This window comes from Daphnia carinata, chromosome 5 (genome assembly GCF_022539665.2).
Source record: "Daphnia carinata strain CSIRO-1 chromosome 5, CSIRO_AGI_Dcar_HiC_V3, whole genome shotgun sequence".
NCBI lineage: Eukaryota > Metazoa > Arthropoda > Branchiopoda > Diplostraca > Daphniidae > Daphnia > Daphnia carinata.
The window spans coordinates 6,011,293-6,025,011 of NC_081335.1; the positions used below are offsets into that span (position 1 = coordinate 6,011,293).

The following is a 13,719-nucleotide window of genomic DNA, read 5'->3' on the forward strand; positions in this document are numbered from 1 at the left end:
CAGTGAACGTACGTATTGGAACATCCGCGGAATGTCCGGATCGCGGCAGCCAAAGGACGCAAGAAAATTTGTTTAAATTAAAATAATACCATAAATTTTTGGTAATTGATTTACATATCATTTATTTTTACAAAATACAAATAATTAAACAAAAAATTCAAAAAAACTTTTTCGATTTGACTTCGGTAGCAACAGACGAACTAAATCCAGGTAAGCATATTATTTACATTTGTTGTACCGATCAAAAAGCTCTTCAACTTTCGCCAAACAGCGATGATCTTCTTCCTCATTTTCACAAATTCTTCCAACGGATACTAAAATCACAAGAAATATGAGATCAGGTAATAGTTTGAGCCTAATTGAAATTTTAAAACTAACCTTGTGGCGAGGGAAGGTTCCAATTGGCCAGTCCTTTGTAGGAATGTCCAGTTTATGGACTGGCTTGGTATGAGTCGTGATTAACGTACCAAACGTTCTGTCGTGGAAAGCGCCTTTTGTAACAGAGCAAAGGCTTTCATTTAATATTGATTCAACATTGTAACGTGTTTCTAAATACCTTTGAAAGACATAAGAGTCAGGTCAGAAACACCAGGCAATTGGTTCATTACGCAACTCGTCTTCTCCTCTGGGGTATATGACTTATCTCCCCTCTGTTTCCGGCGATACCAAACGAAAATTGCCTTGTACGCATTTTCGTTTGAGCACGATCCACACGCCATCGTCGTTACCTTTAAATATATTTTTTATTATTTGCAATAGGTCGGAACAATTAAGGAGCTACAACTTACCTCTGTATGGCCTTTGGGAGCAATACGTAACAGAGAATTCTGGACTCGCTGAGGATAATTTTCACCAGGAAATACACCGAGGGCAGGTCGGTTTATGAATCTTTGAGAAATATAAATTAAAATTTTGATGTTGCCCAGACAGGTAAATAATCAATTCAATTACGTTCTGATGTTTTCTTTATCTTGACATCTAATAATTCAGGGTGGTTGTAACCTAATGGAACTGAAGAGGTTTGAGTGTAAACATCAAGCAGAATATTGCCATCGACATCGTATAAATAGTTTCGTATGCTCTTCGAATAATCGGCGAACAACTGCACTGCGTCCGAGATCTGCAAAGATAAATTTGGTAATTTAAAGTCTTACGACGTTAACACAAAGTATGGCAAATAGTATAAAGAAATATGGCAACTGACTTGAATTTTTTTCACTTTTTTTCACACTGCTATGCGGCCGTTGCTCAGGCTGCTGTTGTTGCTGATGGAAAAAGTCGAATAACTCTGTTGTTTTACTTTGCGGGCCTTTCAACTGCTTCCAAAACTAAGAAATAAAAAAAAACTCAGGTTTGATGAATGAAAATTACGAACAAGAAAAACGAACAATAACATATAATATATAGCATGCAACAAGAATGAACAACATGGAACGAATCCGGGTTTTTACCATCTTTATTCCTGCTGGATGTTAGGGTTTGCCACCTAAGACGATAATAAATTAAGGTAGTTAATAGTTGAAAATGCGTCTTACTGAAACGATAATTAAACAATGGCTCTCAGATACTATCTAGTAGGAAGATTATAAAAGTTTTTCAACATTCCAAAAAGTTATAATTATCGAGTACTTTAAATTTTAGATAAATACGAAAGAAATTCACCTGTGGCAATAAGGCACTTGTCGTAGGTGATGGTAAGGCCGTCATCTAACTCAGCTTTGCGACCAGCAATGTCCAGTTTAACTACATGATGTCCTCGCACAACTGAAACACCACCATGTTCTTTGGCAACTAATTCCACTGGACTGCAGTAGAATTCATCCTGATCGAAGAACAAACTGGATCCAAAAATAGGTCACATTCATTAAAATAACGCAACACAAAATTATAACTTTAGACAATCACCTTCACTTTTTTCCGTTCCACTGCTTAAACTTCAGTTTGTTTGACACTTCGGGATCGTCACTGAACCACAATTCTTACGCGATAGTGGTGGCCTCATGTAAGGCAAGTGGTTTTCTTCACCAATGACTAAGACCTAGAACAAATGATTCTGTGAGGTTTGTCCAGTGAGGGAGACAAACTACACAAAATAAGATAGATAAGGGTGTTTTGAGACTTACTGTGGGCTCATGGTGGAGAGCGGCGACTGGCGGAGAAATGACGCAACACAATTCAGTAAGTGACACAGGGTTTGTATTATAGCACTTTTGACACGGAGCACCGTACACTTCGACTCACAAAAACAGACTGCTTTACAATTTTTCGGGGAGAACATTTTATAGGTAAGTAGAAGGTCGAATTGGTTAGCACTTCGGGGAGGGCAGGGGATTTTTGCCGTGTAAATTTAACACAGAGGTGCGAAAAGGGGCATGGGGCGGTTCTCGGAGGTTAAAGTCCTCCGTGGGAACCAAGGTCGGTGTGGGGAGAAGCGGTGCCGGTGGGTCGTCCCTTACAATTCAATTAAAAATGGCGAGATATTTTATGGCATGCTTATAAAAGTCCGATTCGATGAGTTGTAGCCTTGAACGTGAACGGAAGAACGAAAAGCCTTTAAACCATAAAAATAAAATTAATTTAGATTCAATTACACATATTTTACCATTCATAGCTGGGTGTGTAGTTGGTTTTCCTCAACAACAGAATTGGTTGTCTTGCTTATGTAAATTGAAATCCGTTAAAGCTCAGTACTTGCATCTTGAGATTAATGTCTTGACGTAACTAACAGCTGTAATGGTGTTATTTCATCTGAACGATAAGAAAAATGATTACATAAATTTCACGAACAAAAAACTGTGAACATCTAGATTACCAGAAGGATGATAGTTATAAGGCAGCTAACAAGTTGGTTCCCAAATGGTTCATGGTAAATCATCTCTAGTTTCATGATTCTCCTTGAAAGTAACCACCTAAGAAACATTTCGGATTAGTAATCTGTGTCAAATTTCCAAATGCAATTAATAAAATTATGTCTATACTTTAAATACCTTTCCTTCCAAGTCAATTTTTTTCTTCTGTGGTGCTAATGCCAACATGAATTTGAAATGTACCAAAACTGCCAAACCTAGGAAATAAAAATTTTTTAATTTTACTGAAGCTAGCCACTTACCTGTCAAACAAACACCGCTTACAATAAGCAACTTCAACGATTCATAGAATTGTAGGATGTTGACACTTCGATCTTGCAACAGTCGTCTGCTTGTAGTAACCGTTGCCATATATATCGTAAAAAACAATATTTTGCGCAAGGGCAAACAGTGTTTTATTATGAAATTAACGTTTATTAAATTATTTTTATGTAATAATTTTCTTAGTTATCTGTGTATTAAGAGGTACTTATGCGCCCTCCCAAGAATCCTTATTGAGGCACGAAGAAAAAAAAAGTGAATAGTGACACTAGTAAAGGGCGGGTGATGGTAGGCCTGAAAACACCAGTAAGAAAATGTAAAATGCAAAAATTCAAATACTGTGTAAACAAAATTACTTTTCTATTAAATGAGCTCTAAAAAGCAATAGAAAAAGCATATAATCCTGCAAAAATATTATGAATGTAAATAAAAAAAAAAAAAGTTATAATGCAGTGAAGAGGCGTCATATTGATAACGGTGTTTGGAGTGCAGAAACCAATATAGGCCGTTCGGGTTTTTTTCCAACATATAGGAAAACCAATTGTACATTGATTTTTTATGATGGAGAAATAGGACTTTAAGGCTGGAGAAATAGGACCCTCAATATGGAGAAATAGGACCCTTCAAAAAATGTTTGAAGATTGGGTCCTATTCCTCCAGGTCCTATTTCTCCAGGTCCTATTTGTATGTCCTAAATCTTCGGGTCCTATTTCTCCAGGTCCTATTTCTCCGGCTACCGAAATTTCTCCCTCACTGTGGGCTCATTTTGGCTCGGGGAGCCACAACCTCAATAGAAAAATATACAAAATCATTTGGAAGATAGCAATGGTAAATAATCCCATTCATCTCTAAGTATAAATTGTCGAACTCTGATATCTAAATATAAGAAAAATGTAACGTTAACCAAAATAAACTACAGTAAATGTAAACTTGCCTGATATTCTTCTGATGTCTCACTCGAGCAGACGTTACTTTAACAATCGCCAACTGAATTCAAATTTAGCATTGAGAGGTAACCCAATGTTAATAAATAATTCACAATTATCATCTAAAACGGACTTTAAACACTTACTGTAATGTTTAAACTATATCCTTGTAAAAAACTCCTTCAATAATCAAGTTATTATATAAAAAGATTTTTGAGATGAAACCATTCCCCGGTGTTTAGGGAAAGACTACTGAAATGATAAATAATGGTAGTTTCGACTTTCCAATTTTCGCATGCTAATTCAGCATTTCAGCTAGTCATCGCTTAGTTGTTCGTGGTGTAGTTTATCGTCTGTGCTGCTTATGTGCTGCGTCTGGAGTTTTCGTGTAACATTAAGTGAATTTCGCGTTTGGAACTTTTCTCGTTAACAACTAGTGCTTCTGTTACTCTGTGGGCTACTACCGTCTTCCGATTTTGTCTGTGCTGCGCCGTTCCGGATTACTTTCAGTGCCTATGTGCTTCTCTCGATGCTGTCCAGCGGCCTGCTCTGTTCCTCTCCAGCTGCGTAGTCTTCCTACTGAGGCCCCTCACTGTAGATTATTAAAATGGATCAGTTTTTTATTTGTCTTCCAAACTTGAAAGTTACATGTTGTATCTTATATGTCGGTATATGTCAATACAAAGAAATTTCTCACCATAATTCCATCGTTGTGTTACATTATTTATTTTCATACTTTACTTTAGCCAGGAATGCTTAAACAAAGGTATTTCCATAATTCTCACATGTTCAGAGCATGTTCTTTTCCCGTCCAACAGGACTTCCCTCGGATATCAATCGGCATATTCCCGGGAGGTCTTCTAATATTCCGTCGGCATCCGATGGACATCCAACCAGGAGGTCGGGCAGTTCCACGGATGTTCGTAAGATGTCATCGTTATCCAAATAGGATATACCACGGATGTCCGTGGGACCGAATTGTGCTATGTGGGTTTAGAATGCAGACAATATTATTTTAGGTTTTGTTCGATGAATCTAAATTAGAATTAAACAGGAGTTTTCCATCCAATTTAAGTTCAAATCTATCGATTACAAAAAGGCTTCAATTATGAATTGATGATAATGGCTGGTGAACGAAATACTAAAACTTATTTCGTTTGCCAGTTTGCTTAACTTAAATAATAGTCTTCTTAACAATTTTCCGTTCAATAATTTAGATTAATTAAAAAAACATAAAAGAATATTGTCTGCATTCTAAAATCGCCTTTGGCCAATAAGTTTTCCTAACATTTCCTGCGGGTAGAAATACGACAACGGAAAATTTTGAAAAAAAAAGTGGGGTTGGGAAAAGGTTACGATTCAGACAATGTGTGCCTTTCTCCAGACTTCTCAAATTTTCAGTTTTCTTTATTTAGCTCGAAGCAAAATTACAAAAAACATCGGAAATCGGCAAACCGTCTGGAATTTTGCCGTCAAAACAAACAAACAAAAAAAAACGCATGCTTTTTTTGTTTATATGTTGCAAAAATTAAATGCCATCTAGCGCTAGTAATATATTATTTAATTTTTGGCGACCGGGGGGTGCCTCTTTTTTCTGGAGGATACTGTACGTAGCCTATATATATATGTAGGACAAAAAAAGCACAAAAAGCACACACACAGACGTTAGACGAGGCAGTTAAACGATTAAAAGAAATAGATGAACTACATCGTTCTATGTGTTGTAAACTGAAATTGCTTAATTTGCTTACCGGAGTCATGGAGAACATCGAAATGCAATTATGATGTGACGCGCTTCTCTCCCGCCGTAAAAATGCGAGGAGACCCTCTTTCTTTATCTTCCCTTCTCCAAAGTAGCGTGTGGGATTCTAGATTGCGCACATCACACGTGAATAGGACATCGTCGCCCTCGAAAACGTGAAGCGGTTGGCGTATACTGTCTCGTAACGTAGGTAACGCTATATGGGCCACTATGAAAACAATAAAACGTTTGAATTGACCCTCAACCACGTGAGGTCAAATTACATCAAATCACGCCTCTGTTACTACACGCAATGAGATTAGTCTTTCATTTTCATTGTGGATGGGGAGAAAATGAATGCAAAAATAATGCCTACCATAGGCTACCGCAATAAAATTTATTTCGGCCAAAAGCTGTAGCTCCATTTGGAAGGATGTAGCCTAATGCAACTATGAAACCAGAAAAAGGTATCATGTACACTTATTAACGTAATAGTAAATCGAACAGACGCAAACGAAGAGAGCACCCCTTCCCGTTTGTTCTCTTCTGCTTTTTATTAGAAAATTAGAAAAATATCATTAAGAAGAAATTAACTGGCGTAGAGGAGAGAGGAGGTGATTGGAACAAAAAACTTATTTTTGTTGCCTATGACTACAAAAGTTATCGAACTAAGCTAGAACAAATATATAGATTTGTACACAGTTATCTCAGCTCAGACTTGCCCCGGTCACGGTCAAAAATTGATCGCGATCCCGATCTCGATCAAAAAATAGATCGCCGATCCGATCTTTTGAGAAGATCGGATATCAGATCGGCGATCCCAAAAAATTGATCGCGATACGATCGTTTTTAGCGATCAAACGTTTCGCCATCTAGCTGTAGATGCAGTCGCGTGGATCTCTTGCAGTACTATTAGAGTCATAGAAACCTGGTTGCTCCACGCTGTGCTATAAATGCTATACGGGTATGCTGGGACGGGATGGTGGTGCTGCTGAGACAGTGGTACCCCCCGTCATAAGTACCTAGAGGTTTCGACAGACGTACCCCAAAAAACGACAAACCTACCACGACAGGCCTACCCTTACAGAAAATGGAAAAACATCTCCCGTCAAAGCTACCCGACATATGTACCCAATAAAAAATTTTAAAACGCTCACGTCACAGCTACTCCTTTAAAAATTTATTTTAAAAAAGCCGTGTTATCTACCCATTTGTTTAACTGAGACCGACAAATCTACCCCTTCGCTGAACACTGATCGCCATACCTACCCTTTCGATTAATACAGTCCGACACACCTACCCATTTGATTAATACAGTCCGACATACCTACTCTTTCGATTAATACAGTCCGACACACCTACCCCTTTGATTAATACAGTCCGACATACCTATCCTTTCGATTAATACAGTCCGACATCCGTACTCCTTCACTGGAAATTGATCGACACACCTACCCCTTCTGTAAAAACAGTCCGACACTCCTACCCCTTCGTTTGAAATATCCGACTTACCTACCCCTTCGTTTAATAGAGCCCGACGCACCTACTCCTTTGTTACAGGACTTTTTAAAAATGTATTTAGACTGGCTTCAGTCTACCTCTGATAAGCAGCATCCATTTTTAATCTTCTTTTTGCTCGTAAGATAAGATGAGGAAACAAGAGGATTCCGCTTACCCTATTGTTTTCATTATTTGATTAGCTTTAATATTTTTATAATACTATGAAGTAGATTACAAAATATTCAATGAAGATTTCCCTGCCTAGTTTCTATTCTGGCCACCGTCTCCAAACTGCAATTCATTGCTTCGAAACATTAAATATTAATGACCTATTTTTTCTGTTTCTATACATACCATATTACCCGGTTTCCATAAATAAGCTGAAGTCTAAAACTCTAAGCGGAACTGGGAAAACTGATAGATAGGATTGTTTTGTTTCGTATATTATGTGAATTAAACTTAGTAATAACCTATCCGATACGGAAGAGACAAAGAAGATGGAGAAATGGCGGGGACTCCTCCTGTCGAATGTTTGTTTCCCTTTCCTGGCAAGACATCTTTTATTCCTTTCTGAATCTGTTGTCGAAATATCTTCCATCTCTAAATCCGATTTGCATTACGCCTTTCCTCTTGGTATTATCTGAACGACGAATTATATTGAAAAATCAATAATGAATGATCAACCATGAAATGAGTACTGTTGCAACCCATGGGTCGTCGTTGCTTTCATAAAATTAGAAAATTCTCGACCATCAAGACTTTTCCTTGGCTGCAATCCACCCAACCCTGTTTCCATGATCGCCAAGGAAAAACTTCCGCACTTTAGTTCAACGTACCGAGTACCCCACCCGGGGATTGAACCTTAGGTTGGTTTGTCGAAGAGTATCGTATTTCAGTTTGCTCCCACACGGCACAACGGCACAACTGGCTCCTAGATATCTCCCTAGAACGTCCTGCTATCCTCCCCAGTCTTTCCCATAACCGTCCTCGATTCCTCTTACAACCTTCTTTTTGGTTACCCGGTAGCTGCCTGACAAGCTCCTCAGTACCTCTTGCATCATCCTCAGGTAGTACCAATAACCTCCTCTTGCATCATCCTCAAGTAGTACCAATAACCCTCCCATGGTATTAGCATCCAATACAATACCAATTATATTTAAATGCAATTAAATGTGTAAATGTAAAATAAAAAATGAATATTAAAAAACAATAGAATATTTTTAATGGTTTATTCAAATTCAATCTTAATAAATGATCTTTTATAGAAATTTTGCCGGCAATGACGAAGTCATTCAGTTACTTGAAACTGTATCTTCACTGAGGTTTTTTCATCACCGAAAAGGTCTTTGTTTGCGAGAACCGTACCTACAAAAAGCAACAATTAATTTTCTTACAGAGTAAGAACTTAATAAATGAATATATACAACCACCTACCACAAATTGCAGCGTAAATATTTGTCAAATTAGAAAATTTTTCTTTCTCAAACTTCTTTGGGGATTTTCCCGTCCATGTATATTGCATTCCAATTTCGCAAATAAACAGCTTTTCCATTATGGAATACACTGTTTTTTGGAGGGTCACCCCACCCATTCGGAGCAAAATTAGAACCTGAATAGAAACACAAATATTTTAGGTGAACTGTGGAGGGAATTTTAAAACAATTATAACTTTGTTCCATTACCATTTGCTGCCGAGTTTGTTGGTCGCTCAGGGTTTTTTCCATCTCCTCTATGGCACCGAAAGAGTCCATAGGTGAATCACCACAATCCGTGAAAGTTACTGCAGCTAGTTCTGCAATACAAAAATACTAACACGACTGTTGAGGACGGAAAAATACTTATTACTTAGGATAAGAATTTCTATATTTTTTTTCGTTGTTACAAAAAAAACTAAAGGTCAACATAGCTTAAAAACTTAAGCCCTGTTTCCCACGAAAACTTTATCACTAATGCAATTTAAGACCTTGCCCTGGGTCAAACAACTGATCACACGAGGTGTAGCAACAATGCCCTTACTCTTAACTAATAGTGTCGGTCACTTGAAACGGTGCCGCCGTATCAAGCCCGATCTCCTATGTCCAGCTAGTCCAGCACTCACACGAGGTGTAGCAACAATGTCCTTACTCTTAACTAATAGTGTCGGTCACTTGAAACGGTGCCGCCGTATCAAGCCCGATCTCCTATGTCCAGCTAGTCCAGCACTAAATAAAAAAATTCTAGTTACCTTTTGGGGATCCACAAATAAACTCAAATTGCAGACAACGGAAAAACGGCAAAATAGCTCGGGACCGCAGCAAATTAGCGAAAAAATGTTTGGTGAGAGCAGCAAATGTAAGGCAAAACAGGTGCCGAGGGCAATAAATTCTTCGACAGAACGAAGGCGGAATAAGCCAGAGAAGGTAAAGGTCTGGATCATACAAACTCATAATCCATTATGGTCATTGGTAAGTTTAATATTCTATTTAAAAACCTGTTATCCACAAACACTCGCTGGAGCACTAATTGCGATGGTTAGTCCTCTGAACTGGAATGCATACTGGTGGTCTAAACTGGAATGCACAGACGTATTCAGCACTACCAGCTTTCTTCATTCCCTAAACACAATTCTATGTATCGCGAAACATGTTTCTCATGTAACAATATCTATGTGTTATTAGATGTTACAGATCAGATATTTATGACGTTAAAATTTTAACGTGATTTAAATTTGTATTTCATTTTGCTTCTTAAAATAATTTGTGTCAACTTTTACATTTGGCAACTCTCATAACGATGTAAACATTGCATTCGGCAGCCATTGCTAGACTACTGCTTAAGTAAAAACGCTGCGGTTTATGAAAACAAGGTAAGTTTTTGTTGTTTAGGATTATTTTGCTCTAGACTCAAGCTAAATTTGTTTTTTGTAGTTCAGCTTTTATATATATAGGAATTGGCATAATTTTATTTTGCCAGTAATTGAAGAAAAAACAAATAGCACATTGCTTCGAATTTTATATGGAACCTGTTCACTAGGAAAACGATTTATGAGTTGTGGTTCTCTCATTTACCTGCCTCTCTACTTCCAACAGTAAAAGGTTTTTTGCATTTTATTAATCATTTTAAATGTTTTTCGTTTGTAGCTTCATATAATACGGGTTGTAAACAACAGTGTTAGTGGCTATGGTTCATGATTCCTCTTACGCATTTCTAGATTCAATTTAAGTTGAAGAATATCTGAGCAACTAACCTTTTAGCCTGCACATGTGTTGCATGTCACCGGAAGATGAACAAGTTACTTGAGCACTATCAGTTGTAGAAGGTTTGACATTGCTTAGGATTTGAGGTAGGTTATTAACGATAGCCTGAGGTTTTAATTTTTATACATTTATTTAGTGTGTGTTCCTTTTCTTAGTTATGGATGGTATTTGCTATTTTTGGAACCAAGAATGATATGTCCACCTAGCTACTACACCACCAATGCCCCCGAGTACTACATCACTAAGGCTCTCCAACACTACATCACGACGTATGCAGCCCCCTTTTACTAGACTATAAAGGCGCCCGAATATTACACCTCGAGATATGCAGCTCCGGCTTACTATACTAAGGCTCCTCAATACTACACCACAAAGGCCGTGGAATATTAAAATACTGCAGCCGCGGAGTATTACAAAAAGAAAGCTGAGTACCATGCAACCACTTACGCAGCTCCAGCTTACTACACTGATGCTCCTCAATACTGCACTAGAAAGGCACCCGAGTACTACACCCTACCGCATGCTATACCAAGCTATTACACTGAAGTGCAATACTACACAACTACATATGCTACTCCCAGATACTACACCGAGGCAATGAAGTACTACTCAGCTCCAAGCTACTACACTACCATTTACGCCGCTCCCAGTTACCACACTACCACTTACGCCGCTCCCAGTTACTACACTACCACTTACGCCGCTCCCAGTTACTACACAGAGGCTCCAGCTTAGTACAAAAACAACGTGCGCTACTCCCCGCTATTACCCTGAGCCATTGAAGTGCCGAGAGAAAGGCCAATACCAGCTGTCGTTCAGGTAATTTGTTTTTTATTTAATGAAAATGATTTTTTTTTTAATGTTTATTTGACCAACTTTCCAGGCCAGACAAATACATCCAGACGGTCGAGCAAGGCATGGTGATTATGGGCGTGACGGAACAAGAAGCCGGCCGATATGACTGCCGGTTAGGAGCGGACACGCTGTGCAGTTATAATATCACGGTCGATACGCAGCGATGCGCTGCCCCCAGCAAATCACACGATTATCAGAAGGTTTACTCCGACTGGTGTCACGAATTTGAGAAATACAAAATGGCCATGAAGACGTGGGAGAGAAGGCAGCTGGTATGAAAGCAATTTTCATTTTCAACATTTCATCCTGTGAACTGTTTCTACTTGTTTTGTTTTTAAAACATTGTAGCAATGTAACAGTCGGCAAACGAACGATACAGCCAGCAGCAATCAGAATGCTCATCCCAACGAGATCTATCCACGGAGTCCTTTGGTCTGAACAAGTTCCAATAAAAGAAGGAGAAAAGAAAGGATCTGAATTGGGAATTGATGTGAATCTTCAAAAAGGCGTGCGCGTCCGGTCGACGTGCACAAGTTGGCTCAATGGCTACCTCTTCAACACACAGCTAAAAAATACATCTAATGATGATGTATTGAAAACGAAAAAAAAAAAATATTGTGGGAACCACATCGAGTGTTTCCTTTCTATCTCTTTACGTCTCTTGTGTGTGTGTTTTTTAAATGAATGTTCTTTTTTTCTATCTCTTTTTTAAAAAATCTGTTTATCACTCATCATATCCTCTTATGTTATATCATATCCTCTTGTGCAGCCTTTATACTCATCCTCTTATACTATTTATCACGAAAATTCCCTTGTCCTACAAGCTCCATGACTGGATAATTGAGTGTTGTTTTATCACATCTCCTCGTTTCAAAATGAGTATTTCCCTGCCAAATATTTTATGCTTTCACAGGTCGTTCCATACGAATATGGTTTATTAGATGAAAATGTTTAATACAGCTCTAATGTCGTTACCAAATCCAATCGATTTATATTTCCCATTATTTAAACGCATGAGTCTTGCTTTCATGAAGTGAACTCATTACGTAAAAGCAAACAGAAATACGTCTGCTTTTACAGTAAACTGTGTTAGCTGTCTGAAAAAGCGTAATGAGTGCAGCGCCTCAAGTGGAAACAAGATAAACTATTTTTGACGGGAAAAACTTAGCACAGTCTTCACTTTAAAAAATTCCCGTTCCTAAAATAATTGATATTAAGTTATATTACTAAAACAGGATATAGTTTAATGAATATCCTATCGATTAATGTAATTGCGACATCTAGAAAACATTTCCTTATATTAAAAAAAAATTCTAAAAAATGAGGTAGTGTCATTAGGCACCCTATAAGATCAACGCGGTGTTCGGATAATACATGACTAGCATGTAAGTCAAAAAGTCTTATAGATAAAAAATTAAAAAAAATAGTGCTAAATAGCCCATTATTTAATTAACGTCAGAACAAAATTTTATTTTTTTATCGTCATTTTTACTGGCCCTTTTTTACCTTTGCGCAAGGGACCCTACCGCCATAAGACACCGTGTAAAAAAGCCCCAAAAACCCTTGGTGTTCGGATACTAAGGGCGGGTACTGTATATAGATGCGGTATTCAGGCGATACCCACTTACCAGTCCGAGCGACATGGATACACAGCTATCCCTTTTTCTGGTGCGTGCGCTAATCCGTCAAAAGAAAATTATAGGCCCTATTTCACGAAGTCCTCAAAAACTACAATCCGCGTCATCGACATCAGATGAAGAGGAAGAAGAGGCAGCAAAAATTACGCTTGCAATAGAGGCAGATCCTGATTGATGTTATTTATATGTCAATTTACACTGAGCTTTCATCGTGTCCATTCGTAACCAAGATATGTTTATATATGTAAATACAGAATTTTTGTCTATCAGTTCGTCTTCATATTGATTAATTTATTATAAATTCAACTAGTATAGTTAATTCATTAGTTTAATAATATGAAAATACAAATCGAGAAAAATCAATATAGTGTGGCTATTTACAATACAAGCATTCAATGTTGCACAACAATATTGCTTCAGTATTTAAAAAGCAATATTGAAGTGCAACATAAAAGTGGGTGCAAAACAACATTGCCACATTATTAAAAAACATTCAGGCAGTATTACAATACGACACCAGCAGGACTTTGGCGCAATGTTGCTGGAGAATTTTTTGCTACCTGGGGCGGAACACATTAGATTTTCGTCCTTACCATGTAGGTCTTTCCTTTGTCTGCGAGAGGCACTACGATATGTTGTCAGTTTTACACTCAAACGGATGGAACGTGCTACGTACAATGATATGGGTTCGGCAAT

At 37.9% G+C, this 13,719-nt stretch overlaps 3 long non-coding RNA genes across 3 annotated transcripts; 1 reads left to right on the forward strand and 2 right to left on the reverse strand.

Annotated features, from left to right (window-relative positions):
• Positions 1 to 206: 206 nt before the first annotated feature.
• Positions 207 to 1,117, reverse strand: LOC130702987 (uncharacterized). Its single transcript, XR_009004495.2, has 5 exons — positions 952 to 1,117; positions 789 to 888; positions 557 to 728; positions 379 to 491; positions 207 to 314 (listed from the first exon to the last, which is right to left on the reverse strand). It is a non-coding gene; the product is annotated as an uncharacterized LOC130702987 (long non-coding RNA).
• Positions 1,118 to 1,228: 111 nt separating this feature from the next.
• On the reverse strand, positions 1,229 to 2,043 carry LOC132087980 (uncharacterized). The gene is made up of 4 exons (XR_009421021.1): positions 1,906 to 2,043; positions 1,663 to 1,838; positions 1,452 to 1,486; positions 1,229 to 1,328 (listed from the first exon to the last, which is right to left on the reverse strand). It is a non-coding gene; the product is annotated as an uncharacterized LOC132087980 (long non-coding RNA).
• Positions 2,044 to 11,122: 9,079 nt separating this feature from the next.
• Positions 11,123 to 11,840, forward strand: LOC130703036 (uncharacterized). Its single transcript, XR_009421037.1, has 3 exons — positions 11,123 to 11,350; positions 11,415 to 11,658; positions 11,735 to 11,840. It is a non-coding gene; the product is annotated as an uncharacterized LOC130703036 (long non-coding RNA).
• Positions 11,841 to 13,719: the final 1,879 nt, after the last annotated feature.